This window comes from Mastomys coucha, unplaced genomic scaffold (assembly GCF_008632895.1).
Source record: "Mastomys coucha isolate ucsf_1 unplaced genomic scaffold, UCSF_Mcou_1 pScaffold16, whole genome shotgun sequence".
NCBI lineage: Eukaryota > Metazoa > Chordata > Mammalia > Rodentia > Muridae > Mastomys > Mastomys coucha.
This window is the reverse complement of record NW_022196898.1, coordinates 65,314,612-65,338,427: the sequence shown is the minus strand read 5'-3', so window position 1 is coordinate 65,338,427 and position 23,816 is coordinate 65,314,612. Positions and strand designations below refer to the sequence as shown.

The window sequence follows — 23,816 nt, the reverse complement described above, 5'->3', positions numbered from 1 at the left end:
TAAAGCCAATTTAATTGATACAAATAGTATGGATCTAAATTTGTAAAGAACTATAAAGATAAAATTTAATATAGATTTATATATAAACATATTTATTCATAAATACAGATAACTCCATTGCCATTTTGATAGATGTGGTAAAACAAGAACAGACTGCATTAAATTAGACATAGGAGTATGAGGAAAGGGGGGAAATTATTACGAAAGTCAATATTTTTTCATGGCCTGACTTGAAAGAAATCAAGCTATGTTTACAAGAGTCACTGAAGTGCAATGGAGACCGGGTGCTGTACAGCACAGTCCTCTGAACAAAGCAGCTGCCATCTTCATCAGATGAGCTGTGCCTGCTTGCAGGAGTCAATCAGGAGCAGACCTGTTGTCTCTTAATATCCACTAATAAAAAAGAATGAGATGACGAGAGTTATTTATGCTGCACCTGATATTCTAGACACTCTGCCATTTTTATACTACTTTGCCCAAATTATATAAACCTTGGAGTCTGGGAGATTAGAGGTGGGGAAATATCAATATCAGTGATTCTCAACCAGTGGGGTCACAACCCCTTTGGGATCAAACAACCCTTTCACAGGGGTTGCCTAAGATGATCAGAAAATAGAGATATTTATATTTCAACTCATAACAGTAGCAAAATTACAGTTATAAAAGAGCAAAGAAAACAACTTCATGGGTGTTGGTCACCAAAACATGAGGAATTGTTTTATTAAAGGAACACAGAATTAGGAGTTTAGGACCACTGATGTATATGGTCTATCAGCCATGTTGGCTATGAACCATGCAAATGCAGCTGTTTTAGGATCACCCATGCTCTATAAGTTCAATAAACATATTAGTTCCCATGGTGAACTGGAGTGGAACAAACATTATTTTGTTGTTTGGACTTTGTAAGAAGAGAGTAAATATTGTTTATATCCACTGGGGAAGGAATTCTCATAACACTAGGGAAAATAATTAAGAGGAGGAACAGGAATTGAGCAGGAGCAGCCTACTAGATAGGGTGGAAATATAATTTATCACTCAAATTAATATATTGTTGAATGTGAGATGTGAAGCTTAGTAATACTGAAACCAAAATAATAGGAACAAAACTGCAAACCATAGCCTTTGGCTATTGCATGGCATGAAGCAGAATATAGTCTTTGAGGAGAAGACACAAAAAGTACCCTTAGGAAGATAGCTAGTTCATTTTGACTCCACATAGACTAGCTATGGGGCCTAGTATGAGATGAGGCTATTAGGGTTCTTCAGAGACACTGGAACTTAACTTTCATCACAGTGAAAGGCCATGAGTGCCTGTGAAGGGGCATATGGGGCTCCCAGATCCATATTTCAGACATATGCACATGGAGGAAAGCAGGGGAGAGAAAAGTAAATAACTCAATTAGTAACTACTGCAGTAATTCTTTCCCAGTAATCAGCCAACTGCAGAAAAGCAAGGGGATGTGAGCAAATGGTGATAGGAAAAGGCAAGAGAGGTGAGAGTGAATTTTGAGATGTAACTTATATTTGGGGAGTGCTAAATGATACAGGAACAAAGACCCGATGTAGTAATGTCAGTGAAATAGGAAACAATGGAAGCAGTGGACACACTTTCAAGAGGAGGGACCATGGCCAGCCACATCATTCAATACTGCAAGAAAATGGCAAAGTAAGCATCCAAGCATCCAAAACATTCAAGCATTCCAGGTCCTTTGTTATTCTGACTGATGTGGTGAGAACAGAAAGCTTTTCACACTGCCTTTGCAACTCAAGGAAGCCTTGCTCTGTGAACCAATGAAGTAATTCCCAGAACCAAACAGAATGACCTTGAAGGACCTGGAAATTGATTTCACTTGAGTGATGGAAGCAATTAGGTAAGAGTAGGAGGGAAAGAACCTGAAAAGGATTGCAGGGGTTTCTTCCTACGTCAATCTAAGCTTTGCCCCCTGCCTCTTATACTCTTCACAAAGATGAAGGAAAAAAATGCATTCATTTCTCCATTGTCAAACTATTCTCTGCCTTTCCTGAATCTCCCAAGACTCTCTCCTTAGGAAGGGAACATTTGTCTACCCTCTACCAGGTGTGACATTCAGTTTCCAGTCTCCTAATTCAGAATGAACACTCTGGCTAATATTATTTAACCAAACGAATGTATTGTTTCTGAAATTACAGCTTTTGTTTTGTATTTGACTTCTGTTACTTGATCCTCATTTCAGGGTTTCTACTCTGATCAGCCCCTTAGGTCCTCATCTTTTAAGAAGACCATTGTCTTTTTCTATCTGTTACCCCACCTCCAATGTCTTGCTGCTGATCTGTATGGTGGCTAAGTCAATAGTCTTGAATTTAGCAAAGGATTTTCTTAATATTCCTAGTCTTGGATTTCTGGGAGCTACATTTCATTGTCTTTCAGCTTGTTCCACATTATTGTCTATAAAGCTTCTTTGTAGTAGATTTCCCCCCTAGAATACTTTTCTTCTGCCTCAGTTCCTTCCAGAGCATGTATTTTGTTCAAAGACCAGATAACTAAAGAGTCCATTGGGGAAGTACATACTATGTTTTCAATGTGTCTACTCGTCAAACATGTCATACCTAGGCTTCTTATTACTTAATCCATTCCACCAAGTTAATGAGTAAGTCTCCACCTTATCTAGTTCAGATACATGATGAATTTTAATCCCATTCAGTCTTTGCAGAAAAGCATCCAGGCAAGTGAAAATACTTGCAAATTAGAACTAAAGGAAGACAGATTTTACATTGTCCCTTCCATTGACAAAAATTACAGCATGTGATTCATCCACTTGGATAGAACAGGAAGCAGTGAGAAGTGTGAACTCATGCATATAAATGAACTGAAGACATTTAAGGTTGCAGCAGTGCATTTGTTACCAATGTTTGCAATCTGAATAAAGGTTTCCACAAAGACACATTGGTGATAGTATCTTAATTACAACAGAAGATATCTGCATGTATTTGGAGATGGTAAAATATTGAGTTCCCTTACCATCTATCTAATGGGAGCTCATTCTTCTGTTATTTAGACACAAATAGAGACACAAACTCCCAAAAGAGTTAATTGTGTAGGAAATGGAGAAAGCAGAACCTGTAGATGTTACCATAATCAGGAACTTCTGGTAAAATTGAGGAAGAGAGATAGATCTATCTATCTATTTATCTCAATTGAGGGATAGATCCTATTTTCAGTCTATAGGAAAACCTGGATCCATGCTCTACCATACCAATACAGAACAAATAGCTTGGACAACTAAAAGCAGTAATGGGCAACAAACATAAAGATTTGTAATTCCCTTACTCAATTCTCCCACCACATTGTGAAGAGTCTTATTCTCCAATAGTTTGTGAATTGTCGGGATGCCATGTGCAGATGAAACTATATATTAAATGACTCTTGCATAGCTAGAGCAATGTGGGTCCATAAAATATAGACATCTACAGTCTTCAAGATATTCACTGGCATGATGCATGCTAGTGATAAGATAAGCCCCTTTTAAAGCAAGAATGAGGAACATTTATTTGCTTCTGTAACGCACAGAACAGGCTAAAAGAAGAGAGTGGAAGAATCTGAACACATAGGTGAAATTTTTCCTCTCATAGGACAACACATGAAAAGGAAATATATGACATCCCTTTATGCAAGTATAAATTATAAAGTATCTAGTATAGTGTGTGTGTCGAAATATATATATAATATATATATATATTAAATATATATTATATATATGTATATATGTATATATATATATATTTAAATGGATATAGTATTGTACCATTAAAAATCTATTCTGGTGTCTTCTGAAATACAGATGAAAATCATATGTTGTAGATACATAGTATTATAAATCATCTCCCCTGAACTTACATTAAAACTAAATCAGTGAACCAATGAGATTCTTTAAAACAATGATGAGAAGAATGTAGGCTATACTAACAATGCAACTTCCAATAGCCTTGAGTACCCAGTTACAACGCATTGTGTTACAGTAAGGGCAGGTACAACTTGAAAACTCCCAAAGGATAATAAAACTGGATTTTGAAGTTTCAAAGGCCCTATCCCATACACATACAAAAGAGTGGAGAGGGCTCAATTAATATATTTTATATTGGTTGTGTGTTTGAATTATGTTTGGGATATATAGGGATAGTAGTAAATATTTATGTACATTTCTTGTATTACTTTTATTTTTGATTGTAGAAAAACTTTTATAAGATTTTCATTAAACTTATATTGGGACTCAGGGTCTGGATGATCATATCATCAGGCCTGTCTGAAGCTATAAATAGTGGCATAGAAACCATGATTAATAAAACCATCTAAGATTTTAGAAGAATCCAGATATCAGGAGAGAGCTGCATTGATGTCATGGATAGACCTTTTGAAGCTTTATTTAGCATGCATATCTGATGAATTTTCTAAGAATGTACAGATATAAAATTAAATATAGAGAAAGCTTTGAGAAAGTTTCCATTATGTGTCCTCATTATAATGCCTTCATCTTTAAAAGGTAGAATGCTCCCATGGTAGAGAGTTCATGAAGCTACTGGGCACAAAACTATAGATAGATTAAATACAAGCCCAATAAATTAGATGTGACAAGTGAGGTTTCTAATGAACTGCCTTGACATCACTCATGTTCCAGAATTAGATCCTACTCTCACATGTCAATCAGATCTGATGTCTAATCTGTAACAATCAATTTATCATCCATTACTCATACATTGTTTAAAATTAACTCACAGAATTTATACATCGAACTAGATGTTAATACCTTCCTACCTAAAGCCAATGTTACAAATATTTCTTTGGGCATATATTAGCATTTCCAGAATTTCTAACCTCTTTTATCTTGACTAAATTTTTTCTATCACAGAGAATTCATAAATGACCTTTTATGCTCACAAACTATTAGAATACATAAAGTTCAATAATTTCTTCTTTATGAGTTACTTCCATTTGTACACATCTTCATCCTTACATTACTTAAGCAGACTTTCTTTTTAGTATACTTTTAACTAGTTTATCTTTACTATAGGGCTTTTATTGATTTCTGGTATTTGCCTGAGAGGAATATTTATCCTTTGGTTTATAGTGGACCTGTTAATGAAGGTTCTTACAAAATATTGACATTGTATGATATGTTATACACATAGATATATACATACATACATGCACACATACACATTTACTGACTTGAACAGATACAAATGCATACACATACACACACACACTAGTATAGAGACTTAAGGAAGGTTTTATAAAACAGTCATATAAATCAGTCACCAAAATAAAGAAACCATAAAGGCCTGAAGAAGAATCAAGAGCACCCTTTCAAAAATACTGACCTCTGATGGTATAGCTATAAAATAGATCATTAATGTGATTTTACATAAGCCTTATAAAAATATGTAGATTTCTCCAACTTTAGCCTGTCAATAGTTTTGATTCCTATAACAATGTCCACACTAACTACATCACAATGATGACATTCTGACATTTGATTTTTAATCTTTGTATCACAGGAACTCTGACCCTTTCCTGGCATGGAGATGGCATCCATCAACTTAGTCCTGAAGAAAAATAGGGAGTAAATACAGAAAAAAAGAGGAAGGGAGAAACAAGAAGAGAAAGATATATACATAGGAGGGAGAGAGAAAAGGATAGGCAGGGAGAAAAGAAGGTGAAAAAGAAAAAAGAAGGTAAGGAGGATGGAGAGGGATATATGACAAATTAAAACCACTTCACAAATTGTGTCATTAGATTTTCTGCATGGAAGATCCAACCAGGGGAATGTATATTGATATCATTATTATATTGTACCATATATTGCAAATAATGATATCAATATACAGTACAACACCAGTGGCAGACTCTTTTCTCTGTTCCATACAACCATATCATGACTGTACATCTGGGAGGAAATTTTATCAAAGCACACCATCAGCAGTGCTTTGATGAATTTTCCTCCCAGATATCCAGGCACAGGGAAGTCTCTTCTTTCATAGCATTGTTAGCAGCCACAAGTCCTAAAGTTTCCCATATTTATTATTTCTACTCATTTAGCAACCACCATAAATTGAGAGTAATTTAGAAAATCAGAATTAACAAAAACCATACAAAATAGTATCTAAATATGGACACATTTAAGACAACACTCTGAAGAGGGCTTACCATTGAATTTTTCTAGTATACTCTTTCTACTTAATGTTCTTAATTTTCTAATTTAAAATCCCCATAGTACATAAACCTATATAGTTGCTTATTTCAGCTCAATATTATATAGGCTTGTTAATTGAATATGTTTCTATCTGCAGAACTAGATCCTCTTGCTTTGTAAGTGCCATGCCATTCATCAGCATCTTAGCTATTTGACTTTCATGTTGAATTTTGATTCACTCTAACTTCTCCCCTGTTGTTGACTTGAGGCTTCATTGGAAACCTCAAATAAACATTAATTGCTGCTCTCTTCATGTGTTCAAGACTCTATTCTCATACAAATTTCACAACTTTTAAAATCAAATGGACTAAGTGGAACACAGACACTCCTTCCTTTCAAATCCCCTAGTGGAGCCCAAAATGTGTGCTAGCAAGTCATGGGAAATGGTGAGGTATAGAACCAATACTTTCCAGTTCAAATTGCTTAACATTGTGCAAATTACTTAGGGGTTGTGTTGCAGTTTCTTCTGAATAGGAGGAGTGTGAGCAAAATAACATAAACAAAATGACGTAGCTATGGTAGAAATCTAATATCCTCCTCCATTAGTGTCTTCCAAAATATAAGCTCTTATAAAATGAGCACCCACTATAAGGAAACTGGGAAGCAAAGAGTTCAGTGACTAATTATCATCGTCCCCCATTGCACTAATTAATAGAAGATTAATAATATCAAATCCAGCCGTGTCTGATTTTTAAATCTGCCTTAACCATATTAGTTCTCATTTTCTCTCAACCAAACCAAAATATACCCAACAAGGTAACCCAAATATTCTCTTGTTAAGTGTGTATCTTCCTGGGATTCCACAGTAAATCTTTTCATGTTTATTAAGGGGAGAGGAGGTACATCTTGAGTGTTCTTCTTGGTACTAAATAAAATAAGGTTTGGAAATGCTATCTCTTTGTGAGGTTCTATGTAAATCCATCTGGACACCTCATGAACTATTAGCCTTCTTGGGGTGTAAAAAATTTCTTCCCCTTTTCATTACTTACTGATAAATACCCAACAAAGTTTTAAAATGCCAGAGTAAAAGTTCTTATTTAAACTTTTTAACTATTTTGTCTGTGTGACTGGACAACTCAAAATTTTCTCAGTCATGATTTTATCATCTGTAAATGACTGTGATATCTGTGTCATAGAATCACTGAGCTTTTCTCTGAGGCATAAAATGTCATAAAAGTGGATGATGACACAGGGCTGCTACCATAACTCATCTGTTAAGAGTATTCTTGATGAGGACCAGAGTTCAGTTCCTAAATCCCCATCAAGCAGCCCACAGACTCACAACCAACCCCCAGTTTTAGGAGATCTAATGTCTTTTTCTTGTCTCCATAAATACCTATATACATATGTGCAAACACACGCACACACATACACACACATTTTTAAAGCGCCATTTTTAAAATGGGAGAGCCTTTATTATTGCTATTCTCATTATCACATTGTCATACATGAATGACAGGGTGAATAGCATGGAGTTTCTGGACTTAAAGTTGCAAGTCCAGAAGGTCATACCCACACAAAAGCCTCCTTCATTCAATTATTTTCTATCTGCTGTTCAAACTCTGCCTGGATTCCATTCCAACTCGTAGGTTGCAAAATACTGCCTCCCAGGACAGTTTCTGGTCTATGTTGGCAGATAATCCTGATATGGGCTATCAGATCCTATATCCCAGAATGTGTGCCCGGAACCTCATCTTACAGTCTCTTGTTTTGAGTCCCATTCTGATCAACCTTTTCTTACTCCTTCCATTCCCCAGCTCTTTCCATCCTCCCCATGGAATTGCTCTACTCTCCCTCTCAGAGTTCTATTGCCAACTTCCATCCCTTCATTAGCCCTGGGTCAACACTGGTATCTGATATCCATGTGACTCCATGTTAGAGTTGCTTCTCAGAAGCCCAACCTGCTCAAGCACCCAAACTTGTCTTGTCCCACCTGTTTCTCAGTTCACCAAAGGTTCCCTCTGCTTCCTTGATCAAACTTACTTTAGGCATCAGGGCTGTTATAGTGCCCCTTTTATTACAAACAAACAAACAAAGAAACATTGAAATAATGCACTCTGTCTGAATCTTCGGTATCTTTTCTCCCATGTTTGGTTTTTTGTACTTGGACTGCTGATACTGCCAAACCATTTTGCTGCTTCAGCTCCTTATGGTCTGTTCTCATCAGTATGCCATGGACCTAACTGCTTTTACAAGCATCCTTTACAAACCTTTACGCATTTCTCCTTTCTGAATTCTTTCAGCTCTCCCTTCTAAGTGGAAGAAGCCAAGACATCAGTACATTCTTACCATAAAGGCTATGCAAATCTAATGAATCCAATCAAAGGATGTTCATGAAAAGCTGGTTTTTATGTGCTCTTTGAAGCCATTTCCCATGAATAGAAATCTTAATTAGATGACCAAATTTAGAAGGATAGTACATCTTGCAAAAAAGCCAAACATGCTTAATTCTTGATATCTAAACTGGAATATCTGCATTTTACCTAACCAGGACACTGCAGTTATATTTCATAGAAATGTCAATGTCTTCAAGAAAAAAAAATTAGCATTAAATTTCAAATTGCTGCTGCAGTGTGGAAATATGTATATAGTTCACATTAATTTTCAATTCATAATGAGATGATTGAAGGAAGTTAATACTGATGAGCACACTTGTGTAATTTGGGAAATTTTGAGTTGAGATGAATTAATAATTTACAGAAGCAAAGCAGCAATAACATAACTGTAACAATTTAAACTTTAATTGTTGATTCTCACCATAACCTTTAAGATTGTACAATATTTACTTTGTAGCTTTAGCACTCTCTGTGATGAGAAGAATTAATTGAAAATTTAAAGTATATATATGTATATATGGGCATATATATACATATATAGTCACAAAAGTTAACTTATTACTAGCTAATTTTAATTTGCAGCTGCAATTATAATTGATAAGGACAAAAACATATTATTTCTGAACAACTTTGACAGCTAAGACTCGTGCTGAATATTGTCCTAGATCCCTTAAGACTCTAACCAATATTTTTATTATTCTTGACAGTTTACTAAATTAAATGATTTACAGACATAGGATTACTTTTGGATGGCAGGTAGGCCAAGAAGATTAAATGAGGTTGGGAGGCAAGAATATGCAGTATAGACTTATCTCTTCAAGCTAGTAATGGAATGTGGACTTCATGCATGATTGGAATGTAGCATCCATTAAGCCTGTTATGTACTCAGTTCTTTAGTGTTGTAAATAATTTCCCATCCAGTCTTGCATAATTCCTTAGGCCCACCAAATTTTCTGGCCTGAACAACCATGCACACTGTCTTCTTTGAATCTTCTTTCCTTCATTCCCTTGACTAGTTGTCATATCCTCTACTTTAATGTCTCCCCTTTCCACCCCCAAACCTCTTCACCCTCCTACACTATTGTGTCTTCCTCTGTCACGATCAGTTAAAATATCCCAGCCTGTGGATCCTGCCTTTTGTGTTTGATCATCTAAAACCCATTTACCTCATATAAAGCACCTTTAACCCAAGAAGGACCCAACAGTTGTTCTTTCACCTACAAGGGGGAGGGGATATATTTGAGGACTAAATCATGTTCTACAACAGGATGTCAGCCCACTATTTCATATCACCTATATGAGAAGGCGGAGAGCTAATTTCCTCACACTTGGTATTTCAGTCTAATTTGGAAGTCCTGAGTTTCTATGAGAAAATCCATAAACAATAAAATGTAATTTCATGTTCCCGGCTCTGCCTGAGTTAATTGACATTGTGAGTGATTTGCTTGCCTATGCAATGCTGAGTCCTTCTCTCCTCATTAATGTCATTCTCTAAAGTACCACTAATTTTTTTATTGCTCTCTAAGGAAAGAAACTCTCCTCAAAAATAGTTCCATGTACTGAGTCTAGTGTTTCATCTTAATATATGATCACTAATAAAAATGTACAAAGCATGTTTCAGAGACCCTGAGTGACTCTAAACTACTGACTCATCTCATTTAGAAACTCTGCCAGTCATCTGAACACAACATCAGAACACCATCAAAAAGTTTTCTAGGGATTGCAGAGATGACTCAGTCAGCAAAGTACTTGCAGCACATGGATAAAGATCTGAGTTCAAATATATATCACGCACATAAAAACCATGTGCAATGAAGCACACCTGCAATATCAGAGATAGAGAGGAAGATTCTGCCTTCTGTGTTTGAACATCTAAAACCCATTTACCTCACATAAAGCACCTTTAACCCAAGAAGGACCCAGCAGTTGTTCTTTCACCTACAAGGGGTGAAAGACTCTTTGAGCTTGCTGGCCCATTAGTAGAGCTGAATGGATGAACTCTAGGCTCAGTGAGAGACCTTATCTCAAAAGTTAAGGTGGAAACTGATTGAGAAAGACTCCTGCCCTTTCTACCCTCCACATTCATATGAATCCCATACATATGTGCACAGACACGCAAGGTTTTCTAATTTGTTTGCACATAAAAGCTTCAGATGTAAAATGACTTAACTGATGAACTAGAAGAATGATAATAATGTGATCTTAGGTAACCTAGTGTATGTGTGTGTGTGTGTGTGTGTGTGTGTGTGTGTGTGTGTGCATTTATGTATGTGTGTGTGTGTTTGTGTACCCAAATCTAGGAATCGAATACATGCAAGCTAACCAAACACTAACCATACTAGTGGGCAATATTTCCAGCACCTTTGGTTTAGTTAAGAAAAAAAACTTAAGTATGTGAAAATACATAAAATATCACACTTGATTTTTAAAAAGGGACACGTACAACAAAAACTTTCTTGGAGTAACAATTTAAACTTCTGAAAGTATGTGCTAGATATAATTTAAAACATTAGAAAGAAATAGTGATTATAGAGTGAAATAATAAGGATGTCAGGGGTATGTAAATGAAAACTTAGAGGTATTAGAAATATTCTTCACTTAAAGTAAGTGAGGTTTACTTTTGGAGTACATTTTGCATAACTTTGATTAAATGAAAAGATAAATGAATACACATAGGAAAATATTTAAAATTAATGCCTGTAAAATACAGTAAACTAACTATCTGGAGCTTAGAAAAGTAATTTGGACTTGACAACCTAAGTTTCTATGAGAGAATAATGCCCTTAAGTACATTTTATCATAATATGGCATGCACTCAAGTATATTAATAAAATTAAACAAGAATGTCTTATGATTAATAAAAGAACTTACTGTCGATCAAGGTGCAGAGAATAAATACATGTGAAGTACTCAGCCCTAGGTGGGACATCTACATGACCACACCCCTAAAGCTTAGGAGGACTTCTGCAAATCACTGTCACCTGGTCATGACTGAGCCACAGTAGCTGTGGTTATGTTCACAAGATCTGAACAAGATCAAACCAGCCAACATTCCAAGATGAATATGAAGGAGCATCCAAGGTCCCATCCATAAACGATGAGCAATTGACAGTTATGAGCTACTAGTTATTTTTCTTCAGAGGTGTGGCATCTAGGATGCTGCACATGCTCCAACATAATGCCCCAACATGTATGTGCATACAAGCAGCAATGACTGGACTCAATTGGACACAAAAGGGGAAGGCGTGAAGTTGTCAGATTTGGGAAAGGGAATTATTGGGAGTATCTGGGAGGGACTGGGCATGTGGGGATAATTAAAATACATTGTATTTGTCTATGAAATTCTTAAATATTTTAATACAAAAATGGAATAAGAAAGATTGCTAATTTCTATTAATTCTATTATTTTAAAATACACAAATTATTTATGGCTATCATTTGAAAGGTAGTTAGGTGGTGAACAAGAAGCAAACATATTTATAACACATATTTGTTACTCTATAGGAATTTATAATCTCTTGACAGTCAACAAGTTTTTATTCAATTAACACCATGTGTAACCAACCATGTGGTCATGTAATATATTGTATGCTGTATACTCAATTAAGTGTTTTATTAACCATCTGATTCCAAGATGGTAAATTCAATTAGAACAATTTGCCTGAGGCTCAAACTTAAAAGTGTGGAAAGCCAAGAAGTCAGTCTTCTGGGAGATTATGTTTCTATTCCTTTTATAAATTAAGTAGTTGACCATAAGAAGCTTCTATGCCTATACATATTAGCCAAATGCTAATAGATTTATGAATGAGGTAGTACATTAAGATGAAAATTCCTGTTCTACTTGCCTTGGGGTGAAAGTACTCCTGAGGTATACTGTTAGTGATAAACTAACATACTACATCTCAAGCAGAGTCAATCGTGAACAGCCAGTGGAACAGTACAGCACACTTAAATCCATGGCCATGTGAGGACTATTCTCAGATTGCCGAAAGGCGGGCAAACTGAGAAATGACTTCAAATATTGGGAAGCCATGGAAGCAAGTCCATTCATCTTCAAAGGGGTGAGAGAGGTCAGGGAGCAGAGGATTCATAGGGACAAACTACTTTATCTTAAAATGAAATACCCTCATAGTCAGCCTTGTTTTATACACAGAAAAGGTACAGAATATGGTCAGCAGCAGAAGAGGAGCAGAGCGAGGTTCTTGGGTGGCAGGCCAAGGAATTGCTCTTTTTATTGCATCTTGTTTTCTCCAGAGCAGCCCATTCTATACTCACAAGACCCTTTATCTTTAATAAAGAGTATAAAGACAAGAAAGGAATGATCATACTATGTAAAAATGAAATGATAGGGACAACAGACAGAAGTTGACTTCAAGCATCAAAGAAGAACTACCAAAGGCTCTAATTTAAGCTGCCCAAATTGAGAATGAGGTATGCAAATATATGGAAATGAATAAAGGTGAGACTATCTGTGGGAGCTCAGCATCACAGAGAACTGCCTGCAAGCCTCAGATGGGTCCCAGGAAAGGGCAAAAGACTAGGAAAGAGTTGTGTCTGTTGTTTTGTTTTTCGAGACAGGGTTTCACTGTATAGCCCTGGCTGTCCTGGAATTCACTCTGTAGACCAGGCTAGCCTTGAACTCAAAAATCTGCCTGTCTCTGCCTCCCAAGTGCTGGGATTAAAGGCGTGTGCCACCACTGTCCAGCTAGTGTTAATTATAAACACACGGTTAAGTAGAAATTTTTTGGTGAACAATACATTTCATAAGAAAAAAAATGTCATCATAAATGCACACTGTCCACTTCCCTAAGTAACACTGCAAAATAGAGAGATCTGCCACAGGTAAGCTTCGCCCTTTCAAGAGAAGTCTAAACCAGAACAGCAGAAACACCTAGTCAAGGCATATCACTTCGATGTTGTGTGTCATAGGTTAGTTGCTGAACTCTTTCTGACGTTCCAACTTATAACCCCAATGTTGAGAAGAAGGCTAAATTAGTATATGTGTTGCATTTGCAACAGTGCTTGACGGGCATTCAGTGTTCTACACACATTAGCTGCCTGAGTAATCTGCCCATTAGCTGAGTGGTCTTGAGCATGTCATTTTATCTCTCTGGCAACTCATTTGAAAATTAAGAGACAAAAAAAAAAAGAGGATCCCTCAGTTTCTTTTTTCATAACTGAAGAGGTCTAGCGATGAGGATGCATGTTCTATTTCACACTGAATTTAAAACCTTCTCAAAAAAATGCCAGAAAGAGACGGATTGTGAGGTTTGAATAAAAGCACCTTCTGGAGGCTGATATCTGTATTCCAGACTTTGCCTAGAAAAACAAGGGGACCCCAAGTAACCACAGGATGAGAAACCAGAAGAAAGAGGAAACAGACGTCCCTTTGTGAAAGACTGAGGGGAGTGTCACGTAGTTAGGACTAAGACTCTTCATTCATTTTAGTAACTGAGCAAATACAGCCCAGGCACATGGGAAGGAAGAGGTCATTGTCACCAACCCAAAGATACTGTTTTGTCCTTTCAATGGAAAATGTCAAGGGTTCATTTGAAATTCCAAGATGAATCCCCAGGTGCAAGCATCTCTCAGAGACTGCTGGGGTTCAGTCTGTGAGATCGTGACATTCTGCTTTGATGAGGTCTCTGGAAATACAAGATGCTTCTATGTGCCCCAGCTGACAGGGTGCTGAGTCCAAAATGGAGATTTCAACAAAGGACAGTTTCTGCTGTCACTACTGAATGCATGAGAAACACACAGGGGGTTGGATTATAGCTATACAACTCTGACTTCTATTAGTTAGTTCGACAATATGCAGATATGTCTGCAATGCATTGGCTTCAGTACCCTGTAATGTTCCAACTATTGCCAAAATTGCTTTGGCATATAGGTGAGACTTTGTCCCTGTTTTTGATCCTTGCAACAACTAATTTAACCCCTTCAAGCCTTCACCTCAAAGTAAGCTACCTGTGGAAGCTATTCACCGCATATTTGTTCAGAACAAGAAAATCTGATTGGAGAGAGGGGAAGCATTGACTGGTTGAAATGAAGATAACTTTTCATTGCCCTGTTTTCCATTATCCCATTTGCACTTGTTTTAGAACTTTCCTTACTTTGCCAAACATGATGTACATTCTCAGAAAATAAATGAGCATCTCATAGGCTAACAAAATATGAAAGTGGCTATATGGCAAATGTTAACTATGCACTCCACCATTTAGCTGAGGTCACTGGAGCACATATGTTCCAGAAATAATGGCTTCAAGAAGACTCAGTCCCTTAGTTATGATGTTTGCAAATGACCTCAGGATGATGTGTGCGATGTGCATGAGTACATATAAGCTTATTGATGCTCTCCTTCCAGGGATGAAGATGGTGTGTTGAAGACCTCGGTCCCTTGTGCTGCAGTGTGCAGAACTGGGGCTTTAGGGAAGGATTGGATCATGAGTGCTCTGAGTTCACTGGAAGATTAATCCATTGATGAGGTAATAACTAAATGGCTTCTTGGAGAAGGGCTTTGCTAGAAATGCAAACACTGTTTCTTTGCTGCCTGGCCAATGTGAGGTAGATTGCTTTGTCCCTTCATGTGCTTGGACTTTGATAAACTACTTCCCTCATCCAAGGACCAGAAGCCAAGTGACTGTGGATGGAAACTGTGAATCACACTGAACTCTTCTTTCTTTTATGCTAATCACCCCAGGTATGTTGTCACAGTGACAGAAAATTAAAACAGGTCTTATTATTTCAAAGAATCTGCCAGAGCCTCTTTGTTATCTGTATGTTAATTAATGGCTGACTTAATTAACAATAAGAACAGAAATAAAAGGACTTTCTATATTGATGAAAAGAGTGACTTTTAATTATCATGATGAGTTACTAAAAATGTCTATTTATACATGAAAGAAAAAAATTCAAATGACATGAATGGGATTATATTCCCATACTTGAATGAGAAAGGAATAAGATGCTGGTGTGGTCTATACCCTATTCCATAATGGTTGAATCTTGATGAATATAGACAAACCCAAGTATTGTTGGGTTTCACTATATCAATTCAGTGACACAAATCCTACCTTTACTGAGCTGACCCTTCAAACAGCATTTCATTAATCTAAAACATCTATACAGACAAATAGCTGAGGCTTCATGGAACTTAAAAGTTATTTGGACACTTCTGCCTGCAGTAATGGAAAGCTATTAAGTAACTGAAGGCTCAGCAGAATCTGGCCCAATATTTGAATTAATATTCATTATAACTTCACCACACAACTTCAATGAGTGCCTTGATAGTTTATTTATCAAAAACAACAATTTAGATAGCCAGTAAAACAAAACTGAATGAAGTAAATTTATAAGATTCTGACTCAGAAAGTCTCAAATCTAATAATGCACTAAAATCCATAGCACAAATTTTTTGAATATCATAATTCACATCCAACTTGTAGAATCCAAGAGATCCAAGCTAGGAGATTACTGCTCAGACTGCAAAAATGTTCTATGAAGATGATTTGGAGCAGAAAAAAGGCATCAGAGAAGTTAAACACAGGGGAGATAAAAAAGCATTTATAAATGTATTAAATGTCAAACACATTTCACAGAGAGAGAGAGAGAGAGACTTATGCACATATGTTATCTCTGCATGAAATATGTATAAAAATTTTGTCATTAATTTTTTAATGTACCTGTTTTGAAAAAATCTGAAATTCTGTTTTTATCCCTTCAAAAATGGTAATTTTGCTGACAATGATTCTCAAACTACATCTGTCATAATAAGACTAAAAAAGTAACCAGCCTGCTGAGTGAAAACTGGCATTCTCAGAAATAGTTCAAATAGTACTGATATAATTCCATTTTACATATTTTAAAATATCATTTATCCAAATAATATTCCATGAGTTTCCATGCCTGTTAAAAAGATCTTTCTAACTACAGGCAATGATCCCTGGTGTGACATCATATGAGTGAGAATGTAGATCTCAGAAAATCAAGTCCTACCAGCCATTGTGATGATTCTAGAAATAGGGAGAGATTATATCCTTAAACAAAGATTTTAAACTCCCCTTTACAATGGTTATGTTTCATTTTTTTTAAACTTTTATTAACTGAGACTCTATATTAATGGGCATATGGCAAAGAATACATTGATATTAACTCAATATGCTCTAACTCTTCTGCAGCTAGGAAGGCAATGGTTTATACTACAAACCAAATGAGTGGCCCACTCTCTGGAGCTACCAGAGTCCTGGACTTGAAGTAATAGGTTCATATTTTCAACATGTCATTTACCAATTGAAGCAAATTGCTAAAGCTCTCTTGAGGTGTGCATACTATCTGAAAGAATTAATGTGAACAGCAAATGGCTTACCTCATTCATTCAAAATATGATTAAGCATGTGTGATGTCATTTTACTAGGTGCTATCAATAAGACTAGCTGCCTTTGATAGTAGAAGACCAGCTACCATCACCTGAACACATAGCACACACATGGCTTTTAATTCATGTAAGAGATTATGTTAAGTATTCTTATGTCTGTTTTATAGACAAGAGAACTGAGGCTGAGAGGTAATTTATACTCATAGGGTTTGAGTTGTTGAAGAGTAGGAGTTATTCCTTATTCCCTTTAGAAGTCTGATTAATGGCACTATGCCTACTGCATGGTAGATGCCTTGGTATCATTGAAAGTCTACAGATCTCTGCTTGATGGGGTAAAAAAACAAGACTTCGTGTGTTCTGATACATACTTAACAAGAACATTCCTATATTCCCCAAAACCATATCTTCTTTAAATTACTGATATGACCAAAATGATTCTTAATAAGAATCTTAAAAATATTTAAAGTTACGGAAGTACTTTAGAAACACAGCATAACACACTAGAGTAATAGTCCAAATAATTAGTTAGATCCATTTGGACAGCTATCTCTTTACCTGTGCCAGTCGTTGTGTAGGAAAGTCAGTGAAAAGAGTATAAAAGTCATACATGTTTTTCCGGATAAAGAACACGTGCATAAGCCTGTCAAAATAGAGCTACCGATACAGACTTCCAGTCAAGGACTGGGTGGCTACACAATTCATGGGACATGTTCTCACTGTCTCTACATTGCATTTACGAAGTGGCCTTGTCAATGTTCTTTCTTGTCTGCTATTCATCAAAGCTTTGAAAGACAGAGAGGAGGGGGCTGGAGAGATGGCTCAGCAGTTAAGACAACTGACTGCTCTTCCGAAGGTCCTGAGTTCAAACCCCAGCAACCACATGGTGGCTCACAACCATCCATAAAGAGATCTGATGCACTCTTCTGGTTAATGGTGTATCTGAAGACATCTGCTTACACATACTTGCATATAATAATAATAAATAAATATTAAAAACAAAATAGAGAAGAAAGACAGATGAGTAAGCCTATGTATTTCAGTTAAGGTAACTGTCTCAAAGAAATGACAAGAATGATTTGGGGATGACAGGTAGTGGGACAGGAGGGAAGCGTGAAAGAGAGGGAAGGGAAGGTATAAAAGAGGACAAAAGAAGAAACCTAGCCATGCTTTTGCTTCCTGCCACCATTGCCTTATCAGTATAAAAAGAAGTGGCAATGAATAAAATAAAGAAGGACAAAGAGAAATTTTTAAAAATAGAAAAGGAAAGAAAATGGAAGAAGAAAGGGGAAAGGGGCATCTGGATGAATGGATCCATAGACCCTCCCTCCCAAGAGTAATTCATTCAGGGAATCTTAATAATGTATCTTAAACTTTGCTTGTGCATGCATACACATACATCCAAGTTCCATGCATTCATGGCATTGAAAAACTCTAGTACTGAGTCTTCCTTATTTTAAGAAGCAGGCCCTAGAGGAAAAGTCTCACCACAGATTGGAAATCTAGAAGGATACTGTGAATCTCCACAAACGTGGGTGCCTGCAAGCCCCTGCTCGGTGTGTGCTGCTGAGATAACAGCCAGGCTTCAAAGCAGAACAACAAAACTCTTGACTCCCTTCTGCTACCACCCACCTCTCAGCAACACTTCCAAGCTGAAGAGGAAACAAAGCAATTTCCTACATCACACATGGAGACCATTCTCTACAGCAGGGCACACAGTTTACCATCAAACCAGCAAAACTGGAATCTAGGACAAAAGGTTTGAGAAAAATGTTGACTCTCTTGGACTGAATCACTATGACTAAACAATCTCAACAGACTAGTTAGCAGTTTAGGAGTAAAGGCTTTTACCAAGAGAGGTAAATCCATAGGCTTAGGAGGATGCCATTGTCATTGTAAGACCCTGGAAGAACCCATCTATCCTTCCTACACTTCAGTCACTTTCATAACTGTACTGTGGAAATTAGCTGTGTTAATGAATTTAAATAACCAAATTCAGATGATGATCCCTCACTGAACATCTTGTAGCCATTCATAAAATGGCTGTAAGGATGGGACATGTGACTGGGAAGGGCACTGTCACAGTGACACTGAATAAAGCAACACATGAAGTCTAGAGGGACACTACTTTGATACTTATGCATACTAACTGATTTTACATCCACCATAACCCCACAAGGCCAATTCTCCCATCACCTCCATTTTATCATGGAAAAAGCATAGACACAGAGACACACAGGCTTAAGTTCCTACCACTGCAAAATGGATGACTACACTTCAATCCAAGTAAGAGAATTCAGAACTTCTTCTACATGCTCTCTGGGAGTTAAATGTGATTTTGGGTTATTTGGGTTATTTTGGTTTTGTTTGTTTGGTTTGTTGTTATTGTTTTTTTTTCTTTTTAGTTCAGATAAGATCTCACTAGGTATCTTGGACTGGTCTCCCACTCCCTATATAGAACAGGCTGTCCTAGAACTCACAGAGATCCACCTGTCTTTGGGGGATAACAGGCATAAGCCACCCTGCCCCACTGGAAATTATGAGTCTTTTATTTTTAAATCTCTGGTTTATGAAATAAGAAAATTTGGTCTAAACAGCTGGCTAATTAGTAAGAGAAGCTAGACTAAGAGTACAGATTCATCTAAGAGCCTTCTGTGATACCCCACAGATGTGGATTTCCAAGGCAAGGCTTTATAAAAGAAAGAACCTGAGTAGAAAATTATTGTCTGTCATGATCTGCCTTCACTGCATTTGGAATGAAGCTGTAAGCACATTCCTCAAATCCAAGTCTCAAGTGCTAGTGGTACCTTCCTCAAAATAGAGTTCTAAAACATTACCTGTGCATATCCCAATCTTCAAGCTCTGTCCCAGTGGGCATGTTGGCTAAGGAACCTATGTTGCACAGAAATCTAAAGAAGGATAGGTCTTGGTAGCCAGCAAGTCCATATTTGGGGAGCAAAGGTCGTTCCACTACCAGTTCTTTTAATTAGTGAAAACCAAGGTCACCTATTAAGCTTATATTCACATTAGGTGAAAATCTGTTTAAGAAATGTTACACGGGTCAATCTATTCAGCACCATTTTCAAAGCATCTATAAGCCATGTCATCTTTGTGAAAAAACCGAAGTTGTGTTGTTTTTCTTGAAAGTACTATTGAAACAATATCACATGGTCCAGCCACGAAGGTTAAAATGATCTCTGGCACCTATTTTGAATAGAAAAATCCTAGATGTCCACCTATCTGCCCTGACATGTTCTGAAATATCATCCATCAGACTATGTCCCTAATCCACTACTATTTAGGTGAAACTCATGACTTTAGCCTTGGTCTCCAATCATGTACTCCATTTCCCCCAACAAATGCCACTCTCACAAATAAAGCAGACCAATAGTTGTTTGAAAAGGATGTTCTATTTTTTCTGAGTTCATGGGTTTACCCACAAAATGGCTCCTGAGAATTTTTCACTCTTCTATTAATTTCAACCCCTCCTTCGGGACACCTCTCAAGGGCTGGGAATGTAGCTCGGTCACCAACACGGCATTTTCTTAGTATTCACACAAGGCTTCTGGCGTCTGCACTGTCAACAATTAATTAAATAAATAAAGCATTTCTCAAGTGCAGGCATTTTCATGAAGTCTTCCTTCAGACCTCCCAAGTGATCTTGTCCTTCTCTGTGTCACCAGAGGTCAGGTGGTACATTTGTCTATTGTCTATACATATATGAATCTATTTCCTCTCCTTTTTGTTTAGTGACAGGAACTGAACTGTGTTTTGTTAATTTCTGTTTTGTGAATACAGGGTCTTATTGTGTACCCAGGACTAATCTTCAACTCACTATGTAGTTCAGATTAACCTGACACTGATCATCCTCCGGCCTCAGTCACTGAGTGCTATAGCTATGCACCACCATACCCAGCCAACCATACATATTTTCAGTTATTGTGATTTTCAGTGTGCTTTTAATTTCTCAAACTACTCTGTAAACTACTTAAATGAGCAACTGTAGTTCATGTCTGAAATTACCCACTTTTAGAGCAGCTACTCTATCAGACAAATATATAGAATACAGGAAATTCAAGAAGCATTTCCTGATCGGTATTTTACTATAATAATGATGGACTAAGAACATCAGTCCCTGGGTTCAGTCCTCAGCACCACAAAAATACAACATACATGTAACTGACTTGTGAGAAAGTATGGATAATGAGCCAAGAAGAATATTTGTATAATGTAAATGATTTAGTATGCAAAATTCTGTGACTGGAAGAATTGAGAATGAATAAATTTAAACAAATTGTTCAAGGTTTCACAGCAAATGGAATTTCCAATCCTAAAGTTCAGCCAGGTGTCATGTGTCTGGAATCTCAAGATTTAGTATCACAAGCCTCAGGCTTCTTATTGTATACAGAAAGAATATACCTTGCTGCTCAGAAATAGGCAGATAAATAAGTGTAATGCAATCCAAAAGACACAGACAAATAAAAAGTAATTCACAAATTGAAACATTGAGGGGACTAACTTCTCAAGATCACTTTTCAGGTTAGGAACATAAATAATAATTAAGTAAACAAATAAAATGAACCTTACCAGTCAAAATATATTAAATATGACCCAAGGGAAAAGTTTGAAATACTTATTTAGACCAATTATTTATGAGCAGATTGAATTTACATATTATAACAGAAAGAGTATTGCTTAGAAGTTCCACAGACTAGGGTTAAAATCATTAAGGCATTAGGGCTACATTTTAACTTTTATCCTTGAGCTCAGCTCCTGCTTCCCAGAATGTTTCCAAGAAAGGGCTAGAGAGATGACTCTGTCGTTAAGAATACTACCTGCTCTTCAAGAGGACCTAGATTCAATTCCCAGTACCCTCATAGCAGCTCATATTTGTTTGTAACTCCAGTCCTATGGATCCAATACCTCTTTCTTGCCTCTTTGGACACCAGGCATCTATGTGGTACACAAGCATAGATGCAGCCAAAAGACCCATATAAAGGAAATAATAGAATGAAAACAAAATATTTTATGAAGATGATATTGGTGAATCCCAGAGATGATATAAACATTAGTAGGTTCCCACATTGGTATGTGTAGAATATATTCAAGTATCCAAAAATAAACTGTTAACTCCCCTGTGGTTGGGTACTGCTGATGTTGTTGTTATTCTCCAGAGAAAAGGGTGTGCTATGTTCTTGATAAGAGTGGAGAAAAAAGAGCTGCCACTGCTGTTTTGGCTTATCATGTACTCACAGAATGTACTGCTCCTGTGAGCAGAAAGTGAAACAGAGTCCAGTCATCCAAAACTCAACACTTCCTTCTCTTCACATTGAGTCTTAAATCTATCCATTCATATCTGAGAACTGACGGTAAAAAGAAGAAAGCCAAGTTGGAGCCTCCCGTTCACGAATTTCTGTGTTTTTGGTCTCTACATTCCAGGCCCAGCAGCCAGCTCCCGTTTTTCAGGGATACTCTTTGGTAGTAGCAGGACTACAAGTAACACTTGAAATTAGTCCTCTGGATATATGAACCCCAGATAGATCTACTTTTTCCAGTCATTTCATAATTTTTCCAGTCGCGACACATTTCCTCTACTGCAAGGACAGATAAGATCTCTTGGAAGGCTGTTCCTTAAATACACATGAAGGCAACAGTTCAGTTCTGCTCAGTGGTTAGCTCCCTTCCACCTCATATGTTCTCCCTATGTCTCCTCAAAGTGAGGAGTCACCAAAATCTGGACCAGGGTATCTTCAACTCTAAACTGGCACCTGCCACCAAGGATAGATAGCTCAAGACTCACGAGTGCTAACTCATTGAAGACACTGAATGGCCATTACGGAAATAAAAGTCACAGACATTATTGGTTGTGGTTGCAAATAAATCAATGACCCAAAAGCAATTGGCATTTTCCTTTAGAAAATTAAAAAAAAAAAAAAATTCTCTGAGCTATTGCGTCTCCTAGAAAGCATGTGCCTGAAAACACAAAAGCTGCAAAGTCAAAAAGTCCCCAGAAATCTAGGCCAGCTTTTGCTCTGGCAACTTTTCAAACTGGGAAGGAGAGAACTGGAGCTTGAAACTGCATGGAGGATTTCTGACACATTTTAGCCAATCCAGTGTCAAAAACAATAACAAAGTAAAGGCTTTCGAGAACAAGGAAGTCTTACATATCCCCAACCATCACCCTCAAGCTGAGGTTGAAATCATCTGTGTATGATAAACAGAGTTACTTTGAAGCTAGCAAGAACTTGCTTGCTTTGTTTGTGCTATTCCAGTTTTGTGGTAAGAACTTTTCATTTTGAAATTTCTTAGATCACTTCCCTGAAGAGGAGAGAAAAGACTTTTAAAAATGAACGAAGCACATGCACTTATTCACAATCACGATGATTCCCCAGTTCAGCTATGGAAAAATAAAAGCTCAAATTCCCTTCCCTTCCCTTTCATTCTCTAACTTGACTCCCTATTCCCTCTGTGGGGAGAGGGAGAGAGGGAGGGAAGAAAGAAGATGGAGCATCATGGGAAGGGAACCTCGGATATTTTGTCAATGTAAAGGAACCGTAGTGAGGTTTGGTCACCAAAGAAACATCACTCATCTCCTACCAAAAAAATCTTCGTATTGTGTTCATATATGTATATTGTGGTGTAATTAATAGCTCAAGAGTTACATCCCCTGTGTGTGAGAGCATTCTATATAGTCTTATATAGTCCTGCCATGTCTCTGTCTCTTCCTCTGCCTCTCCCTCTTTGTCTGTCTCTCTGTCTCTCTCAACACACACACACACACACACACACACACACAAACACACACACAAGGAAGGGAGAGAGAGAGACAGACAGAGAGAGAAAAGAAGAGAAGAGAAGAGAAGAGAAGAGAAGAGAAGAGAA

At 37.1% G+C, this 23,816-nt stretch overlaps 1 protein-coding gene across 6 annotated transcripts in view; it reads right to left on the bottom strand.

The window, feature by feature from the left end:
- Nucleotides 1-23,816, bottom strand: part of Plppr5 (phospholipid phosphatase related 5) — a 274,811-nt gene that overhangs the window by 91,899 nt on the left and 159,096 nt on the right. The window lies entirely within an intron of this gene.